Source organism: Lathamus discolor, chromosome 5 (assembly GCF_037157495.1).
Source record: "Lathamus discolor isolate bLatDis1 chromosome 5, bLatDis1.hap1, whole genome shotgun sequence".
Taxonomy (NCBI): Eukaryota; Metazoa; Chordata; class Aves; order Psittaciformes; family Psittacidae; genus Lathamus; species Lathamus discolor.
Window position 1 is genome coordinate 93,342,749 of NC_088888.1, and position 8,161 is coordinate 93,350,909.

General features: G+C 40.8%; 1 long non-coding RNA gene across 1 annotated transcript; it reads left to right on the forward strand.

The window, feature by feature from the left end:
- The first annotated feature begins 5,431 nt into the window (after window positions 1–5,431).
- On the forward strand, window positions 5,432–7,859 carry LOC136015801 (uncharacterized). The gene is made up of 3 exons (XR_010613355.1): window positions 5,432–5,462; window positions 7,222–7,326; window positions 7,822–7,859. It is a non-coding gene; the product is annotated as an uncharacterized LOC136015801 (long non-coding RNA).
- Window positions 7,860–8,161: the final 302 nt, after the last annotated feature.

Here is an 8,161-nt window from a genome sequence, read left to right on the forward strand (position 1 = left end):
GTGCTACTGCTGTGCTATGCTCCTGGCACAGTGCAACGCAGGCCAAAGACAGCCAGGAAAATGTGCCCCAAATGAAATCTTGCTGTGAACATGTTAGGCTAACTTCTACAATGTTAAGATATAAATAGTCATATGTGTTTACACTGCAAAAAGAATTACACCCACACACATACAATATCACTCCAAAATAAGGAAACATAAACTGTTCATGTTTGGACTTTAAGAACCAATATTAAGTCCAGTGATTTCGTTCTGCTCATATGTGTGACTTCATTTTGGGATCTCCATCATATTTTCCCAACTTTGGTCTCTTAACAGGCTATCTCTGTCAGACAGTGGAGTGGAAACAGGCATAAGGTAATTTTTTTCAAGTTTTCTGAATAATATTTTTGAGAGGTTAAATTACATTTCACAGAAGTATAAGGTATTCCCACTGTAATTAATTGTTCTAACTTACGGATTTGTTTTCTAAATTAATTTCAAAGGAATCTTGGAAATATTTCAAGGAGTGTTCCAAACCACTTGCTTGTATTGAGCATGACTCCAACTATCTTTATCTGAAGATAATCAGAAAAAACTCAGTATTTATCTGGCTTTCTATATCTGAATGAGTTAGCATGTTAAGATACAGGTGAAGATCAAAAGGTGTTTTACAGACTGTAAAAATTAAGGTTCTCAACATCCCTGCACATTAGGTAGTGATCTAATTTTACATGTGGGAGAAACTAAGGCAAAAAAGAAATAATCAGATTTATGAACCGTATCACTGCAAGCCGGTGATAAAGATCAGAATAAAGCCCAAAACGCTTTAGGATAGTCTTTTGCTTTAATCAAAGTTCTTTCTTAAAAGTAGTGGTTCAGGAGTTTCAGCAGATGTATTTGTTGAAATTCTACTAAAATAATTACTTGAAATATATATTGAGTCTTTTGAAAGCTTTAAAATGAGGTTCTTGTCTTCTGAGGGTGGGCACAGACAGTTTTTGTTTGGCAAACCCCTCTCCTTTCCTCCCTATACTTTACCATAAATACAGATCAGCAACATAATCTGTGGTTTTGGATGTCCTTGGAGTAAATAGAGTTATGTGTTAGAAGCAGAGATTATTAGTGAAAAGATGAAAAATATCCTGCTGAATTGCTTTATGTTGTGAAACCTCAAGCTTACGTCATTTGCATTAAAGAGGAGAGACTGTGTTCTTTAAAGTCAGTTCTAATTAAAAAATTGTTTTTATGGTGCATTAATGACTTATTTATAAATTAATAGGGAGAGAAATCAAACTAGCTGGTATCTGCTGGAGAAAGGGGTGGTGGCTGCTGTTATAGGCAGATGTGTATCTTGTCACTGAACTGCTTGCTAATGTCATGTGAAATACTGAATATATTAGAAATAAGAATTACACATACAGAAGTTGATGACCATGAAAAAACACGCATGCAGCTTTGGGGCTGCAGGCTAGAAATTTCCCTTCCTATGTATATTCAAAAATCTTTGGAAAGGCTCTGACAGATATAGCTGCAGCAATTTCAAATGTCACTTCACCTGCCTGCCCTGTTTTTCTGACAGAGGTTGCCACCACTTAGCAGACAAGGCAGAATGGCACAGATTGCTGCACTTCACCTGCTCCTGGTCACACCTTGCATATTAACGCCATTCTCTCTTTGCAGTGGATGGGGTTAATACACTGAAATGGGGTGACTGAGGTGTGGACACCCACATGAGGTGTGGACAAGGCTCTCTTACTGTTGGGATAATGACGGCAGTTTCTGTCAGAGAAATGAGGGAAGAGCCTGACTGGTAATGTTCTTCCCAGCCCATCATGCAGTCTGGAGATCAGAGCCCATTTTACCCCCTTGTTCTTGCAATGGTCCCACTACATAAGCTATCAGGCAGGCTGGTTTTGAGATGTGTCCTGGTATCAGCTGCAATAGAGTTAATTTTTTTCCTAGTAGCTGGTATGGTGCTGTGTTTGGGATTTAGCCTGAGAACAATGCTGATGTACACTGGTGTTTTAGTTGTTGCTCAGTAGCACTTACCCTGATCAAGGACTTTTCAGTCTCTCTTGCTCTGCAAGCGATGAGGGGCACAGGAAGCCAGGAAGAAGCAGAGACAGGACACCTGACCCAAACTAGCCAAAGGGGTATTCCATACCACAGCATGTCATGCCCAGGGTATGAACAGGGGGAAGTTACCTGGAAGGCCCAGATTGCTGCTCAGGTCGGGTTGGATATTGGTCAGCGGACAGTGAGCAATTGTATTGTGCATCCCTTTTATTATTCAATTGTTCTTATCTCAACCCACAGGTTTTACCTATTTCTGATTCTCCTCTCCATCCCACTGGGTGGGTGGGAGTGAGTAAGCAGCTGCATGGTACTTAGCTGCTGGCTGGGGTTAAACCACGACAGTCCTTTTTGGCACCTAACTTGGAGCACAAAGGGTTGAAATAACAACAGATCTGACTGGAGCGTGTTAAAAAAAATATTATGAGAATTCATTACATTAGTTTAATAGTCCTTGGTCATAATGTTGATTTATTTGTTCTCAGAGTTGTGCATGTTCTCATGGTTGCGCTGTGTAACACTTCACTTGCTGTAGATGTTCCCTGTGGTGATGCTTGTCACCGCTGGGGACTTGGGCTAAAACTATAATTTTATTGTACTTTGTAACACCGGCTTATGTATGATCTGCTAGAATTGCTGGTCGTGAAACTGATCTGGTGTTTGTACTCAGCATTGCCGTCACCTCTGGACTTCGGGAGCCATCTATTGGAAACTGTTAATAATTACACCTTTTACCTTTTCGGAGAGCCACCCCGTGGATGAGACATTTTCCCGTATCTTCCCCTTCTCTTCCAGGCTAATTACAATAACATTTGAGAATTCTGAAAAGTTTTAATGTCCTTGAGATGTTGAAACCAGCATTGTCCTACTGCTAGGAACCATGAATGTGGTTCAGGTATTGTTCAGGATTAAGCAACTATTTGCAGTTACTCCAACCCCTGTGACAAGCACTGGAGCTAGGCAAGCCCTGGTGACAGGCACTGCAGCTACTCAGACCCTGGTGATGGATGACGCAGCTGAGCCAGAGGACCAATTCATGCTGGCATCAGTTGCCCCTATACACAAGAAGAAATGGACATGAAAGACAGGTCATTTAGTAAAGGAGGACAAAGTAGAAATATCACAAGAACAGAAAGAAGAGGCAGAACAGGAGGTAACCATTCAATCCCTACCCCTGAGTGAGCTGTGGGATATGTGAAATTATTTCAGCCATCATCCTGAGGAGTGTGAGCCGTCATCCGGGTGAGTACATTATCACCTAGCTGCTCCGATGCTGGGATTATTGGGGGAGTAGAGGGCAGGGAAGCCAAGAAGCTGGAATAATTTTCAAGGGAAGGGAGATAAATACAGGGCAATTGGAAAATGGACAGAAGCCCTCAGCCTCTGGAGGTGACTTCTGTCAAGTGTGAAGGAAAGGTATTCCTTCAAGAAAGATGTTATATGTCACACTGTGGGGTCTGTTACAGACCTGCCTGACCAAGAAGATAAAACAGACGAGGCCCTCTACAGACAGATAGAAGCAACCTCACATTAATAAGACCTGGTCGTCATGGGGGACTTCAACCACCCTGATACCTATTGGAGAGAAACACATAGCAGGGCATAAGCTATCCAGGAGGTTCCAGGAATGTGTTGATAATAACTTCCTTCCCCAAGTGACAGAGGAGCCAATGAGAAGAGGTACCATGCTGGACCTTGTTCTCACTAACAAGGAGGGGTTAGTGGGGAATGTGAAGTTCAAAGACAGCCTTGGTTGCAGTAACCATGAAAGGGTGGAGTTCAATATCCTTAGGGCAGCAGGGAGGGTCCACAGCAAGCTCACTACCCTGGACTTCAAGAGAGCGGACTTTGGCCTCTTCAGGGATCTGCTTGGTAGAGTACCATGGGATAGAGCCCTGGAGGGAAGAGGAGCCCAAGAAAGCTTATCAATATTCAAGGATCATCTCCAAGCTCAGGAGTGATGCATCCCAAAAAAGAGGAAGTCAGGCAAGGGCACCAGGAGGCCTGCGTGTGGCTGAAAAGGAGCTCCTGGAGAAACTCCAACTCAAAAAAGGAACCCTACAGAGGGTGGAAAAAAGGACAGGTATTCTAGGAGGGACACAGAGAAATTGTCCAAGCAGCCAGGGGTCAAGTTAGGAAAGCTAAAGCCCCAATAGAATTAAATCTGGCTAAGAATATCAAAGGCAACAGGGAAAGCTTTTATGGGTATATCAGTGAGAAAAGGAAGACTAAGGAAAATGTGGGCCATCTCTGGAAGGAAATGGGAGATGTGGGTACATGGGATAAGGAGAAGGCTGAGGTACTCAAAAAACTTTGCCTTGGTCTTCACTGGCAAGTGCTGCAGCCCCATGACCCAAGCTGCAGAAGGCAAAGGCGGGGACTGGGAGAATGTAGGAGATCAGGTTCGAGACCATCTAAGGAAGCTGCAGGTACGCAAGTCCATGGCATGTGATGAGATGCACTCATGGGCTCTAAGAGAACTGGTAGATGAAGTGGCTAAGCCACTATCCATCATATTTGAGAAATAGTGGCAGTCTGGTGAAGTCCTTACTGAACAAAAATGGGGAAACACAACTCCCATTTATAAAAAGGGGAAAAAAGGAAGACCTGGGGAACTACAGGCCAGTCAGTCTTACCTTGGTGCCCAGCAAGATTATGGTGCAGGTCCATGATGAATTGCCAGCTGGTGTTAAATCATGACTCTATGGCAGACATGCTGTGTGCTGTATGCCCTTGACAACAAGATGCAGAATTACAGAGGTTAGATTGACCTTTGCAGGTCATTCGGTCCAAGCCCCTGCTCCAAGCAACGCTAACTTCACACACAGCTATGCATGTGTGCTGGCAGAGATTAACATTTCCTCTGCAAACGGATTTCATGGAGCTTTTCTTTTTCATGAACTTTTCAGGAGTAGTTCACAGTTGTAGATCAAGAATACAGAGCACAGAAAGGTGATTTTTTTTTAAGGATAAAGTGCTTGGTTATAGATGGAAGGTGACGTGTAGGCACAGATTTTTTTGTTTGACACACAAGTTTTCACAAACTATTAAATTTCCTGTGTCTTCTTTTAAAATGATATCGTTTACAACAAGTGAGCCCTTTGCTCCATCAGAAAATCTGTTAAGGATGCAACAGGCTGGTGCTCAGCTTGCCCAAGACTGGAGAGTTTGCATGCTATAAAAACAAATAAATCCAATGTGGTGGGCAAGAGGAAAAGTAATTACATGCATAAACAAATATGTAGTTCATGTGTCTGGTTTCACGTTGGTGCTACACAGAAGCTGGCTCTTGTTCAGTAAATCTTAGGATTTTTTTTACTCACATTCCTTTACCTCTCAAGTTTGCTCTTGCTTCTCAACTTTCCAGGTGAAATGGGTCAAAATGTGCGTCTTCGCTATGAGCAGAGGTAAAATAAGCTGTCTCCTTCTCCTGAAGATTATGTGTAATCCTGGAGCTCTATAACAAGCTCAGAATCTCTAGTTGTTATCCAATATGGCAAGAAGCAAAAGTTCCCTGAAGAAAATCCAGCCATTAAATACATAAAGGCGTAATGAATGTCTCTAGATGGTGGACCAATAAGATACAGAAATTATGACCAATGGAACACTCAAATCTTTGAAATGCTAGCTGGTGAGAAAGTTTCTGAGCATTTAACCTCTATCCCTTCACTGCTTACTTCAACTGTCAAACTAAGCAGACTGTGGGGAGCAAACTTCAGCAAGGATGTGCTAATTATTTAAACCATATTTATATTCTTGCTTCTACATCCCCCTTTGTCAGTGATAATTACAACATTTCAGCAGGATTCTTATTCTTTGGACAAGGAAAGCAGCTAATTATATTTTGAAGTGTAGGCATATCCTTTGAGAATTGTGAAGTGAAAATGAGAGAATCAATGAAATCTGATGATTATCGAGATCAAAGCCAGCCTCCAGTTGGCCAGAGGAATGGAAAGCCCTTGTGATGAATTTTTTTGCATTTAAAAAACAAATGCAACACTGGAACAAAAATTGGTAAGCACACACCGTCAGTGTGAGATAGAATTTATAGGAGAAAGAAAAGGTAAAATCAAAATGCATTTTTCAAATTTTTGCCCATCTCATGAACCTCTGGCTTTACCAGCTCTGTAGTAAAACAGCTTCTGGGAAGTGCTATGGCCCAGAAAATGAATAGCTCAGAAAGGAAGCTACTGGGAATGTTCAGAGAGCAGAATTATTAAGGAACTGGTTACCCGTACAGCTCAGACAGCTTGCGAGACTCTTGAGGTAGCATGTGTGGTGCTGTCTGTGGCTTGCTGGAGCCAGCTGGCTGCAGAGTGAGGCAGTAGCTCGAGAGAGCTCATCTTTGTTGTTGTACTATCTTGATTTCCAGCTGCCCAGGGAACTGGTAAGCCTTACCAGCTCCTTTATGAGCTTGGATGGTGGCTGAGAACTCTGCCAACCAGACTGCTTATAAAAAACCCCAAAGAGCTTGAGAGATTAAGCAGTGCAGGAATTGGCTAGATAAAGGGCTTTAGCAGCCAAGTACCCAAGAGGTAGGTGGGGGCCAGAGTGGCCAACAATTACTAGGTTTTACTCAAAGGTTGCAACAGAATTGTCATGTTCCTGTGAATGTTTTGATCCTGTCAAATCCATTATTTTCTGGCTGCTGCTGGGAAATTTCTGATAAGCTCCAAATCTAAAACCAAGTAAAAATCTTTGTATTTATGTTTTTGTCTTTTACATGATGATGTGATAAGATATGTAGGGTTTACGTTACACCAAGTACAGTAGCATATAATATAGTTCTGAAAACAAAGTACCTTATTTTGCATTGTATTTTGCATCATATTTTCTTTCATTTGCATTTGTGAAAGTGACTGTAAAGTAGGTTTTACAATGAACACACTAGGAAAATGCTCAGATACCTTCTAAGATGTGTTTCCTCTGGGCTGTGGCTGTTCTTCCAGTGGGCAAAAAATTTGTACAAGCTTGATTATGATTACAAAGCTTTCTGATTTTTGATTAGAGATTTAATTAAATTGCTGGCTCATTACTGCAATAATAAAAACTCCTGAAAGGTACTAATCTGTAATCAAACCTCAGGTGTAACAATATGGTTGAAAATTATTTCCGTGAATCAAATGAGATGGTTTATCCTTCAGTTAACATTTTCTTTCATTGCAGGGTAAATAATGGCACAAAACCGCCTTTGGACTCCTCCTTCTGACAGGCTCTTTTTAAGAAGCAGTTGAAGGTTTTGCCTCATCTCTGATAGGTTTCTTTATTTAGGTAAACTATTCTATAACATTCAGATATATAAGAGTCTCATTGAAGTCAGCATGGTTATTGTAAATTTATAATACTTTGGTATTGAAGGTAAAATTTAGCGTATTGAAATGGACATTTTCAGCTTCTTTTAATGTAGGGCATACTTTGCTTGGTGCAACTTACAATCTAGCTATGACATGAAATATTGGGGAAAAAAACGTTCTATTTATTACAATATAAATGTCTGCCTGTGTTTAACTGAGAGAAGAGCACAAAAGCACAGTCCAGAATTTAAACAAGATCAATTTTCTCACTATGGAAAACAGACAGATAGGAGACAACAAAAGAATTCAGGTAATATACTGAATACCAATCAGATTACAAAAAGCAGTATTCTTTAAATGACACTCAAAGCAGATGGAATGAAGCAATAAATTGGGTAATTTTATTGTGGTATTTTCTGGTTCTCAGACAGTTGTAATAATTTGACTCATGCTTGAAATAACTACTTTACAGATGAGGCAATCCTGGAACTACTGATTTTTTTCTTCCACTCAGAATGCACAGCTTCATCTTTCATGTTATCTAGTAAGTAAAATTCATCTGTCTGGCCTGTGAAAAGATTCATACATATCTGGGTTTTTTCTGTGGTCTTCTCAAGACCTTTTCAACTCAACCTTTCCTTTCACATCTAAAGGTGGAGGAAATTCTCCCACTCCAGCCTTCCCTTGTGTAATGGTTTTGTAATTTGTAACTGGAAGCCAAATTAGTAAGTGAATGCTACCCCTAAAAACCGATTAAATCTAATACAAATACTTTCACAAATCACTGCTTGCACGAGAATTCTTAGAAAAAG